Genomic DNA, 14,033 nt, shown 5'->3' with positions numbered 1-14,033 from the left:
GAAGGTGGTGTACACAGCCCAGAGCATCAGGAAAGCCAACCTTTCATCCATGGACTCCATTTACACCTATTGTTGCCGTGGAATGGCTGCCGACATCATCAAAGACCCCACCCACCCCGGTAATGGCCTCCTACAATCGCTTCCTCCAGGCGCAAGATCCAGAATTTCGCAGCCAATTAGACCAGCTGTGACGTCCAACATTGGTTGTTTCAGAAGGTACAAACATTGCGGTTAAAATACAACCGAAGAAAGAATTTAAAATAACAACTCTATTCGAAAACTGAACAGAATAATAAATGCAGCAACTATTACAAATTAACTGTTCCAATCTAGTAACATCCCATAAACATGCTCTTTGGCAAAAAGGAAAATTCAAATACAGACTCTCACATGCAGTTCTGCAATCCAGGAGGTCAAAAAAAATCAAGAGAAAATTCAGAGAGAGTAGCAGCCAGGAGACATTCACTGAAGTTTCCAACTTTGTTGAGACCCCAATAACTTCTGATGCTAGTAAAAAGCCAAAACCCAGAAATCCTAATTTGTGAGAACTGGCCATACCCATTCAGGCTGGTAAAAAAAAACAAAGCCTCCCAAATTGTTTACTCAGGTGATGTAACTAGCCAGCTTGTTACCCTTCATTCAATCTCTCCATTAAAACAACCCGGACAAAATAACATCTTAAAGCAACAGCATGCATAATTGGCATTGGTGCATCGTACACAGAAGTACATTTAACCAATGTTAAAAAGGAAAACCTTTCAAGGAGTTAATCTGAGAAAAGATTGCCCATGAAATATTATGTGAATAATTATGCTGTTTGGGACAATGCATATGCAAAGGCTCTCACGCAGAAAAAAAGTTGAGCATTGACCTTGGTAGAATAAGGAAAATGTTGGAAAGGAGAAGAGCCAGTGGGCTGAGGAGTGGCTGATGGAGCTTAATTTCGATAAATATGAAGTGCTGCATTTTGGAAAGGCAAATCAGGGCAAGAATTATACACTTAATGGTAAAGCCCTGGGGAGTGTTGCCATCTAAGAGACCTTGGTGTGCAGGTTCATAGTTCCTTGAAAATGGAGTCACAGGTAAATAGAATAGTGAAGAAAGCATTTGGTATGCTTGCCTTTATTGGTCAGTGTATTGGGTGCAGGAGTTAGGAGGTCATGCTGCAACTGTACAGGACAATGGTTAGACCACTTTTGGAATACTAAGTACAACTCTGGTCTCCCTGCTATAGGAAGGATGTTGTGAAACTTGAAAGAGTTCAGAAAAGATTTATGATGCTGTCTCCAGGTTTGGAGGGTTTGAGCTATAGGGAGAGGCTGAATAGGCTGGGGCTACATTCCCTGGAGTGGAGGAGAGCGGTGATCTTATCAAGGTTTATAAAATCATGAGGGACATGGTTAAGGTGAACAGCCAAGGTCTTTCCTCCAGGGTAGGGAAGTCCAAAACTCGACGTCAAAGGTTTAAGATGAGGGGGGAAAGATTGAAAAAAGGCCTGAGAGGCAACATTTTCAGAGGGTGGTGCTTGTATGGAATGAGCTGTCAGAGGAAGTGGTGGAGGCTGGTACAATTGCAATATTTAACAGGCATCTGGATGGATATATGAATAGGAAGAGTTTAAAGGGATATTGGCCAAGTGCTGGCAAATGGGGCTAGATTAATTTAGGGTATCTATTCAGTGTGGACGAGTTGGCCCAAAGGTTCTGTATCTGTGCTTTACATGTCCATGATTTTATGACTCAATGAAGGAGATTTCCAAATAAATTTGGCTGACATAAGTCATACAACAAGTAGTCCAGTTGTTTCACAAGAAGATGCTTATTTCAAGAAATGATTTCAGATCCACAAAGAGGGATATGCGGTGAAATGAAGAGTGAAAACAAAACCAACAAAAATCAATTTTGGTTTGGATGGCTATGTGATTCGATACTTTTTGGATTTAAAGGGCAAGGAATATAGAAAAGTGATTGCAGTAACAGGAATATGCAAAAAATGTTCATGATTTATTGTGTTATGAGGTTAGAAAGAATATTATTGTCCTTTATTTTCGTTCGGTTTCAGCAAGGATTTTTCTCAAAGGTTTATTTAGAAAGAAGAAGGGATCTGTTAATATAGCAAATAGTTAAACAGAGTGAATTGAGTAAGTCATTGACTGAGTAAATATGAAGTGGGAATGTGGAACCAGTGTAAATTTAGAGTAGTTTTATGATGGGTGCTGACTCAATGCTCCAAAGGGCCTGATCTATCCTGTATAATTCAATGATAGAAATGACTGGTTTGTGGAAGGAGCTGGAAGACTGAGCAGTCAGGGTATGCTGGCGGTGGAGTGGGAGTGTCCCCACCTTTGAACATGAAGGCTTGGATTGAAGTCCCATCTATCCCATGCTTTATAACTTTCACATATTACAGACAATGTCTTGTATAGACAGAGTCAATGAGCTAGGATGAACTATCTGTACTTTAGCTACATCTACTGAAGAATAGAATGCTCATATATATTCATGTGAGGTGAAAATAATACTTTCAGTCAGTGGCACAAAGAGAACATGAATTCTAATATAGGTAAATAGCACTTGGCTTCCATCAAACAAACCTTTAGCTCAGGTGGAGCATTGCTTCAAGCAATGATTTGTAATGTCATGCCTTTTACTACTTCAGAGATAGTAAGAATGGCAGGTGCTGGAGTTGGAAACTATACAGGCTGGAGTTGAAGGAACGCAGCAGGCCAAGCAGCATCAGAGGAGCACAAAAGTTGATATTTCGGGTCGGGACCCTTCTTCAGAAATGAGGAGGTGGAAAGGAGCTGGGAAATAATAGAGAGAGCGGGGTGGGGCTGAGGAAGGCAGGCGGGATGGTGATAGGTAGGTGCAGGTAGGGACAGGTAGGGATTGGTCAGTGGGAAGGGTGGGGCCGACAGGTGGGAGAGAAGATGGACAGGTTGCGTCAGGTCAGGAAGTTGGGGATGAGAGGGAGGGTTGGTCATGGGTTGAGGCTGGGGGTGGGGAGATTTTAAAACAGGTGAATTCCATATTTAGGCCATTGGGCTGGATCATGTGAGGATAAATTTTCTGTGGAAGAAGATAGCATTAGCTTCTGTGGATTGTTTATGTAGCTAAAAGGAACCATGTTTATTTAACTAGATAATAAAATGTGAGGCTGGATGAACACAGCAGGCCAAGCAGCATCTCAGGAGCACAAAAGCTGACGTTTCGGGCCTAGACCCTTCATCAGAGAGGGGGATAGGCCCGAAACGTCAGCTTTTGTGCTCCTGAGATGCTGCTTGGCCTGCTGTGTTCATCCAGCCTCACATTTTATTATCTTGGAATCTCCAGCATCTGCAGTTCTCATTATCTCTCATGTTTATTTAACTATACCATTTGTGATGAAATATTTTACTTCAGAAATAACTGAGAAAACTGCAACAACTGGACTGGAGGGCTTATCTTATGAAGAGAGGTTGACTGAGCTCGGTCTCTTTTCATTGGAGAAAAGGAGGAGGAGAGGGGACCTAATTGAGGTATACAAGATAATGAGAGGCATAGATAGAGTCGATAGCCAGAGACTATTTCCCAGGGCAGAAATGGCTAGCACGAGGGGTCATAGTTTTAAGCTGGTTGGTGGAAAGTATAGAGGGGATGTCAGAGGCAGGTTCTTTACGCAGAGAGTTGTGAGAGCATGGAATGCGTTGCCAGCAGCAGTTGTGGAAGCAAGGTCATTGGGGTCATTTAAGAGACTGCTGGACATGCATATGGTCACAGAAATTTGAGGGTGCATCCATGAGGATCAATGGTCGGCACAACATTGTGGGCTGAAGGGCCTGTTCTGTGCTGTACTGTTCTATGTTCTATGTTCTATGTTTAACTGGAATAATATGCCAATTTGTGAGGCCTTCAAAAATTAATCTTGTGAATAGTAATTTCTGTTCTCAATGATAAAAAAAATGACATTAATCAGGAGCATAAACAAATAGAGATCTTAAAGGTAGATTCCCTTAACTCCTTGTACCACCGGAAAGCTTTTCTACATTGGTGGTAAATATCAGTAATTTAAATGCAAAGGGACATAGAATAATCTATCTCTTCTGCTGTCGTATGACACCACCACTCATTGCACACCTCTCACAACTTTCATTTCCATTTCCATTCATAGCAATGGAAGTGAAATCTGGGGCAGCTATCTAACTGTGCCATTATTACCCATCATACACTCTCACCCAATGTCAGAGTTGGCATTAAGATGTGGGCAAACTATGCCAAATGTAACCCAACCACAAGTCAATGCAAGTTTGAAAAGGTACAAAAACATAAACAAAATATCTAAACTAACCTTGTTTTGTCTAAACATTTTAGCTTTAAAGGGTTATAGATTTAGCAGTCATAGTGACACATTGGCCTTTAAGTTAAAAAAAGACTAGGATTCAGAATTCCTGAGCCTATTTCTGACAGATTTGTTTTGTTCCCTGTTAAGAGAAAAGAAAATGATGAGCTTTGTCAGGAAGCCTAAACTTAATACGGCCATTTGAACTCAACAAACTGTAAGTTACTCAAGTAGGACTGTAATGATGTCAAGCTATTTAAATCACAAACGCCTTCAAAAGATAAAAAAAAGCATATTTTTCTGTGTCATTCTGAGTTGGAAAACTCAAACCACCAGGTTATTTAAATCAGCAGCCTTTTAAAATTTTGGAAAGTGATAAAATAAATAGCCTGGTTGGAGGAGGGGTGGGGGCAATTAGGAACATGCAGGAAGAGGACATTGGTGATGCATTAAGCAAACGCTTCACATCCATTTTTATCTACACGGGCATGATGAAAAAAAGATGAAATTCAGGCACTCGAAGAATTCAAAATTGATAAGGAGGAGATATTTGGGGAGGTTGATAAGAGACTGGATGAGATACATTCAACAAAAGCTGATGGAATTGGCATCAGAAATTGTAGAGCCAATGGAAATAAGTGTTGCTTTTTTTAGATGCAAGGGTATTGTTAAATGACTGGATAATTGTAAATGTTACACATTTACTCAGGAAAAAGGATGCAAGAATAAGTCAAGCAACTGTAGGCTAGCCAGTTTAATCAGGGCAATGATTTTGAGATGATGTGTGTGGACTTATAAAAAACATCTGAGACATTCATTTGATTTGATTTGATTTATTTTTGTCACGTATCCTTAGTACAGTGAAAAGTTTTGTTTTGCAGACAGTAAAGGCAGATCATAACACACAAGGACATACGGATCATTGAGTGTTTAGACAGAGTGAGGCATCCAGGTGGTGCACCAAAACAAGATCGACATTTGAGATAATGGGAACTGCAGATGCTGGAGAATTCCTAGATAATAAAATGTGAGGCTGGATGAACACAGCAGGCCAAGCAGCATCTCAGGAGCACAAAAGCTGACGTTTCGGGCCCAGACCCTTCATCAGAGAGGGGGATGGGGAGAGGGAACCGGAATAAATAGGGGGAGAGGGGGAGGCGGACCGAAGATGGAGAGTAAAGAAGATAGGTGGAGAGAGTATAGGTGGGGAGGTAGGGAGGGGATAGGTCAGTCCAGGGAAGACTATGCCTGCCTCTTTGTAGGTTACATGGAACAGTCCCTCTTCCGCACCTACACAGGCCCCAAAGCTATGCCTGCCTCTTTGTAGGTTACGTGGAACAGTCCCTCTTCCGCACCTACACAGGCCCCAAACCCCACCTCTTCTTCCGGTACATTGATGACTGTATCGGCGCCGCCTCTTGCTCCCCAGAGGAGCTCGAACAGTTCATCCACTTCACCAACACCTTCCACCCCAACCTTCCATTCACCTGGGCCATCTCCAGTACATCCCTCACCTTCCTGGACCTCTCATCTCCATCTCAGGCAACCAGCTTGTAACTGATGTCCATTTCAAGCCCACCAACTCCCACAGCTACCTAGAATACACCTCCTCCCACCCACCCTCCTGCAAAAATTCCATCCCCTATTCCCAATTCCTCCGCCTCCGCCGCATCTGCTCCCACGATAAGACATTCCACTCCTGCACATCCCAGATGTCCAAGTTCTTTAAGGACCGCAACTTTCCCCCCACAGTGATCAAGAACGCCCTTGACCGCGTCTCCCGTATTTCCCGCAACACATCCCTCACACCCCGCCCCGCCACAACCGCCCTAAGAGGATCCCCCTCGTTCTCACACACCACCCTACAAACCTCCGGATACAACGCATCATCCTCCGACACTTTCGCCATCTACAATCCGACCCCACCACCCAAGACATTTTTCCATCCCCACCCCTGTCTGCTTTCCGGAGAGACCACTCTCTCCGTGACTCCCTTGTTCACTCCACACTGCCCTCCAACCCCACCACACCCGGCACCTTCCCCTGCAACCGCAGGAAATGCTACACTTGCCCCCACACCTCCTCCCTCACCCCTATCCCAGGCCCCAAGATGACATTCCACATGAAGCAGAGGTTCACCACCACATCTGCCAATGTGGTATACTGCATCCACTGTACCCGGTGTGGCTTCCTCTACATTGGGGAAACCAAGCGGAGGCTTGGGGACCGCTTTGCAGAACACCTCCGCTCAGTTCGCAAGAAACAACTGCACCTCCCAGTCGCAAACCATTTCCACTCCCCCTCACATTCTCTACATGACATGTCCATCATGGGCCTCCTGCACTGCCACAATGATGCCACCCGAAGGTTGCAGAAACAGCAACTCATATTCCGCCTGGGAACCCTGCAGCCTAATGGTATCAATGTGGACTTCACCAGTTTCAAAATCTCCCCTTCCCCTACTGCATCCCTAAACCAGCCCAGTTCGTCCCCTCCCCCCACTGCACCACACAACCAGCCCAGCTCTTCCCCACCACCCACTGCATCCCAAAACCAGTCCAACCTGTCTCTGCCTCCCTAACCGGTTCTTCCTCTCACCCATCCCTTCCTCCCACCCCAAGCCGCACCCTCACCTACCTACTAACCTCATCCCACCTCCTTGACCTGTCCGTCTTCCCTGGACTGACCTATCCCCTCCCTACCTCCCCACCTATACTCTCTCCACCTATCTTCTTTACTCTCCATCTTTAGTCCGCCTCCCCCTCTCTCCCTATTTATTCCAGTTCCCTCTCCCCATCCCCCTCTCTGATGAAGGGTCTAGGCCCGAAACGTCAGCTTTTGTGCTCCTGAGATGCTGCTTGGCCTGCTGTGTTCATCCAGCCTCACATTTTATTATCTCGACATTTGATTTCCCTGCCATACAATAGACAAAATGGAGTAAAAGTGACAGTAGCATCATGCATACAAAATCGGCTAATTTACAGGGAACAGAGAATAGAGGTTAATGCAATTTTTTGAAATAAATTGCATCTTGCGCTGTAGTATGACACCACCTCCCATCTGTGTCCCATGTGGATGTATGGGTGGTGGGACTAGCTCCTTCCTGTATCTTCTCCTAGGTGTGAAAAATTCACCATTTGCAATACTTTATTCCCAAGGTGAATGTGTTAAGCTGGGTAAATTTCAGGGTTGAGGAACAGCGTTGGCAAGGAACATCTGACCCAAAAGCATTTTTTCAGACACCACTGGGAATATTGCATTCGGTATTTAATATCAAATCCCTGGAAGAATATATTAGTCTTAGAAATGGTGTAACAATGTTTCAGCAGAAATTATATTCGCTTTTACTCACTAAGGTGTGAAATTATGTAGAAACTTATTTTTCATTCTCTTGTATTTGGAAGGACCGGGGTAATCTAATTGAGGTACTTACATTAATTGAGTATTTTAAAATTTAGGGAGAAAGTAACAATTTCCTCAGGTAGGGAATTTCTAACAGGATGTAAAAAAAACCTATAACATGGCAAATATCAGAAATTTGAAATATAAACAGAAAATGCTGCAGAAACTCAGCAGGTCTGCCAGCATCTATGGAGAGAAGAACACAGAATGCTCCAATTTCTCCTTTTCACTTATATCACACACCTACTAACATCACTATCCCAATTTTTTGTCAATATCATTCACATTTCCTTTTTCTGTAAGAATCCTCACCATCTGTTGCACTCACTCCTCCATTAACAGGACAGAAACTATCACTTTCCAGATCAACTTAATTCTGAAGATGAGACACATTGGACTCAAAAAAAAGTAGCACTGTTTCTGGAACAAGAGGTCATAGTCTTAAGATTAGAGTGAAACTATTATGGTGTAAAGTCAGAAGAAACTTTTCATTCAAAAAGTGGCGGTGATAAAAAGTCACCATGAAGTATGAAGCTGGATGAACACAGCAGGCCAAGCAGCATCTCAGGAGCACAAAAGCTGATGTTTCGGGCCTAGACCCTTCATCAGAAAAAGAGGATGGGGAGAGTATTCTGAAATAAATAGGGAGAGAGGGGAAGGCAGACTGAAGATGTATAGAGGAGAAGATAGGTGGAGAGGAGAGTATGGGTAGGGAGGTAGGGAGGGGATAGGTCAGTCCGGGGAGGACGGACAGGCCAAGGGGCGGGATAAGGTTAGTAGGTAGGTTAAGCAACCCATATTCCGCTTGGGCCACCTGTAGGTTGCGGGAACAGCAACTCATATTCCGCTTGGGAACCCTGCAGCCCAATGATATCAATGTGGATTTCACCAGCTTCAAAATCTCCCCTGCCCCCACTGCATCCGAAAACCAGCCCAGCTCATCCCCACCTGCCTAACCTGTTCTTCCTCTCACCTCCCCTGTCCTCCTACCTTAAGCCGGACCTCCATTTCCTACCTACTAACCTCATCCTGCCCCCTTTACTTGTCCGTCCTCCCTGGACTGACCTATCCCCTCCCTACCTCCCATCCATACTCTCCCCTCAACCTGTCATCTCCTCTATCCATCTTCGGTCTGCCTCCCCCTCTCTCTCTATTTATTTCAGAATCCTCTCCCCATCCCCCTTTTCTGATAAAGGGTCTAGGCCTGAAACGTCAGCTTTTGTGCTCCTAAGATGCTACTTGGCCTGCTGTGTTCATCCAGCTCCACACTTTGTTATATCGGATTCTCCAGCATCTGCAGTTCCCATTATCTCTGGTGATAAAAAGTTATTTTCATCAAAATAAAACAAGTGCAATAGATTTTTGTTAGTTAGGATTTTGAGGAATGTAGAGCTAAGGCAGATAAATCGGGATAGATGCACTGATCAGCTGCGATTTTGTTAAACTTGAAAGAGTTCAGTAAAAATTTACAAGAATGTTGCCAGGCTTGGGAGGCCTGAGTTATATGGAGAGGGAAAATAGACTGGGGCTTTTTTCCCTGAACCATCAGAGGCTGAGGGGTGACCTTATAGAGGTTTTTTTTAAATCATGAGGGGGCATGGTTGGGGTAAATATCCAAGTTCTTGGATAAGGGAGTCCAAAACTAAAGGGCATAGGTTTAAGGTGAGAGGGGAAAGATTTAAAAAGGGCCGGAGGGACAACATTTTCATGCAGAGGGTGTTGTGTGTATGGAACAAATTGCCGGGGGAAATGGTGGAGACTGGTACAATTACAATACTTAAAAAGCATCTGGATGGGTCGATGAATAGGAAGTGTTTTGAGGCATGTGGGCCAAATGCTGGCAAATGGGGATAGATTAGTTTAGGATATCTGGGCAGCACGGATGAGTTGAACTGAAGGGTCTGTTTCCATGGTGTATAATTCTATGACTCTTTGACTCTAATTGAATGCTGAAAAAGGCCTACAGCTATTCCTTAGAGTCAGTGAGGCCTACAGAATCGCCTGTCGGCCTACTTCTTTCAATGCCCTGTAATTTCATATAATAATTCTAAAGGCATTTTATGAATATCATTATCAGAATCAATGGATGAAAATGTTCTGCAAGACCCACTGACCTTAATGCTCCGATTTCCAAATTCATTCCCAGTACACAAAACGCACTGGCAGATATATCTTTAACTCTTCAGATGAAAACATTGATAATTGAAATTCTCATCAGGGAATTCAGACTTTCCTGAATTTTGCCAGAGCTTAAATTATTTATTTCTTTTACTATTCAATGAAATGCAATGTGTTTTTGATGTGAAGAATTCATGACATATTTATTAAATGTTTATTCGTGTTTCAATTTCAGCAGAATTACCACATGAGCTGTATTCAATGCTACAATGGCATAATGGGTGAGGCAAATACTTTAGGAATAATTGACATCAAATCGCAATAACAGAGGTTGTGAAGGGAATTCCAAAATTATTTGATATTCCACTACTTTCTATGGCTAAAATAATCAACGGATTCAAATATTGACTTCAACTTTCAGTCTTTTCTTTCAATGCAATACATGTGCATAGACATCAAGAAAGTAACAATGGCAAGAAAGTAACAATGGCAAGAAAGTAACAACGGCAAGAAAGTAACAATGGCAAGGAGTTCATTTTATCAAATATCTGGGAGTACAATTTGAGAACATCATATAATGTTGCAGCTTCAATTAGGATTAGAATTAGAGATAATGGGAACTGCAGATGCTGGGGAATCCGAGGTAACAAAGTGTGGAGCTGGATGAACACAGCAGGCCAAGCAGCATCTCAGGAGCACAAAAGCTGACGTTTTGGGCCGAGACCCTTCATCAGAATTAGAATTAGCTTTATTGTGACGTACTCAAATTAATACATGACCTGTTTATAAGTCATCACTTACAACGTCATCTTAGTTACAAAGATACCTAGATGCAGCTTCTTCAGTTACAAGATTCATTACAGTGTTACAATGTCACTTACATACGACCCCATCTTAGCTAGAGAGTACCTAGGCACAATCCTCAGTTACTTGTCTGATCCTTGCTATCTTCTGGTGATAGTGTGTTGTAGGTCAACATACTCAATAAATTTATCTTGCAGCTCTGTGGGGATGATCGCTACCTTCAAATGAGGTTGACCTTCACTAGCAAGGAGACAAACAGGCTATTCGACTAGATCTGTCAACAAAAAATAAAACAATCTATACACCTACACTTCAAGAAATACACAGAGAGTTAATTGGACACTCTCAATGCAGTGTTCCCTTCTACAATTATAAAACACATTTATAAAATGGGCTGAAGGCATAATAAGTTTCAATACTCTGGTACCTAACTTCTTCAAACTCAACGCACATATTCCATGGGTGGGATTTTCCCTGTGGATTTCAGAATCCCAGCATCAAGGTAAGATCAAGGTCTGAAGCCGTGAGTGTGGTGTCAACAGTGACCCAACATTGAACTGATCTAGCTGTGATCTGAGGGTGGTCTTATCGTCACTCTTTCAGACACCATCTCCTACACACGTCTGGGAATGGCTGAAGAAATGACTGTGCCAATAAACAGAGTCTAAAGGGAGACAATGTCTCAGTGGTGCTATCTCTCGACTATTAATCTAGAAACTTGGCTAATGTTCAGGGGAGAGATAGTAGGAACTGCCGATGCTGGAGAATCTGGGATAACAAGGTGAAGAGCTGGATAAACACAGCAGGCCAAGCAGCATCAGAGGAGCAGGAAGGCTGACTTTTCAGGCCTAGACCCTTCTTCTTTCTGAAGACCCAGGTTCAAATCCAACTATGGCATATAGTAGAGTTTGACTTCAACAAAAAAAAATCTGGAATAAGAATCGACGAATTACCATGAAACCGTTGTCGATCATCAGAAAAACCCATGTCCTTCAGGGAAAGAAATCTACCATCCTTAAAAGGTCTGACTGACGTGTTACTCCAGATCCACAACAATGTGGTTGCCCCTGAAGTGGCCTTGAAAGACACTCAATTCAAGCGCAGCTGGGGACGGGCAATAAATGCTGGCCAGCCAGTGATGCCCAAGACTCTAAAAGTGATGAGAAAAAAAAAGGCAGCTAGCATTGCCAAATTATGTGCCCACCCACCTTTGCAGTGACTGCCATCGAAACGCAAAGTTCAACTTTCTCTTTCCATTTATCTTTTGGGAGATCAACCTAACATATCCCTGTTGGTCTGGGGCAAGTGTTCCATTTATAACCCAGGTGAAAGTGAAAGAAAACCAAGCATTTTCAGTTCTAACTGCCTATTGGTTTGATCAGTGAACAAATAACATTCTTCTCTCCGCTCTTTTAACTGAATTTTAAATGGATTCATACATCTGTTAAATGGCAGTGAACTGCTTATGAACGTGATAAGCATTCACTCACTATTATCACCTGCTCTCTAGACTTGTATATTATAATAATTGTCTCTCTGGATAACATACAATGGAATGGTAAATGTTACAAGACATAGTTCACTGGAACAAGACACTGCATGTGGGGGCTAGATATTTATTATGTTGAAACATGTATTATTTTGTTTTTCTTCCCCCCCTTGTTTCTGAAATACACCTGTTACATAGATCTGTACAGCATGAGAGCAGACCTTTTGGTTCAACTTGTCCATGCTGACCAAATATCTTAAATTAATCTAGTCTCATTTTTCAGCATTTGGCCCATATCCCTCTAAACAGATCACATTCACATACCCATCTAGGTGATTTTTAAATGTTGTAATTGCACCAGCGTCCACCACGTCCTCTGGCAGCTCATTCCAAACATGTATCACTCTCTGTGTGAATAAGTTGCTCCTTAGATCACTTTTAAATCTTTCCCTTCTCACCTTAAACCTATGTCCTCGAGTTTTTGACTCCCACACCCTGGGGAAAAGGCCTTGGCTATACACTCTATCCATGTCCCTCATGATATTATAAACCTCAATAAGGTTACCCCTCAGCTTCTGACATTCCAGGGAATATAGCCCCTGCCTATTCAGCCTCTCCCTATATCTCAAACCCTCCAACCTGGTGACATCCTCATAAATCTTTTCTAAACCCTTTCAAGTTTCACTACATCCTTCCCATAACAGGGAGACGGGAATTGTATGCAGTATTCCAAAAAGGGCATAACCAATGTCCTGTACAGCAGAAACGTGACCTCTCATCTCCTACACTCAATGCTCTGACCAATAAAGTCAAGTGTACCAAATGTTTTTTTCACTATCCTGTCTACCTGCAACTCCACTTTTAAGAAATTGTGAACCTGCACTCCAAGGTCTCTGTTCAATAACAATCCCAAGGCCTTACCATTAAGTGTGCAAGTCCTGTCCTGAGTTGACTTTCCAAAATGTCTTACACACAGACACACACACACACACACACACACACACACACACACACACGCATACATAGACACACGCATACATAGACACACATACACAAAAAATGTAACTAAACTGTGTTTTTATAACATTCTTTTATGTCTCAGTGATATATGAGACTCCAAAAACATCTTTACAAGCACTATTAGTTTACTGAATAGTAGGGATACCCTCCATGATGTGTAATTCTGTAATGCAGATAACTGCTTTTGTTTTGTTTTTCTCGGAACAAAAGCTGCAGAAAATAAATATACAATCCTTCTCGAAGAAAATGTGGAGCTAGCGGAGTAGAGCTCGGCTGATTGCACAAGCATTGACGCTTTTGTTTCACATCGGTAAATTATCATTATTTTCATTTCTGTGGATTACACTTTGCTACACAATTCAAATAATAGCCACTGGCGGAGAACAATAGGGATTAGTGCTGCAGGTGTAACTCTGAACATTTCTGCAGCACTCAAAAGAGAACAAGAAGCTAGACTGCTGACTATACAAGAACTTATGAATGCAGAAAGTGCTATGGATGCGGTAATGTGAGACATTACCAGCCTATCCTTTCCACATCGTGTCATGTTCTGATGAAACCAATTGCACATCTAAGCAAATGTTGTTTCAGAAATTGTTTATAGATGAATTGCAACAGCACATCTTGAGGGGGGCTAACTAGACATACCAAAACCACCAATCAAATTGAAAAGCCCTGGTTACTGGTGCAATCTGCACCACTCTCCCAAAGCCCATGACAACACGAAAGCGTTAAATGCTGTAACGTTTCTGGGCTGCTCTGCTAATTTTTAGACTTTAATAGTTAGGGCTTAAGTGATTGAAAGAAATGATTGGTCCCTAATAATACAAATCAAAGATGTCTCTTCTCTTACAATAGCCTGCAGGAAAAATCAAAGGAAGAA

Source organism: Stegostoma tigrinum, chromosome 3 (assembly GCF_030684315.1).
Source record: "Stegostoma tigrinum isolate sSteTig4 chromosome 3, sSteTig4.hap1, whole genome shotgun sequence".
Taxonomy (NCBI): Eukaryota; Metazoa; Chordata; class Chondrichthyes; order Orectolobiformes; family Stegostomatidae; genus Stegostoma; species Stegostoma tigrinum.
Note: the sequence above shows the minus strand (reverse complement) of the source record.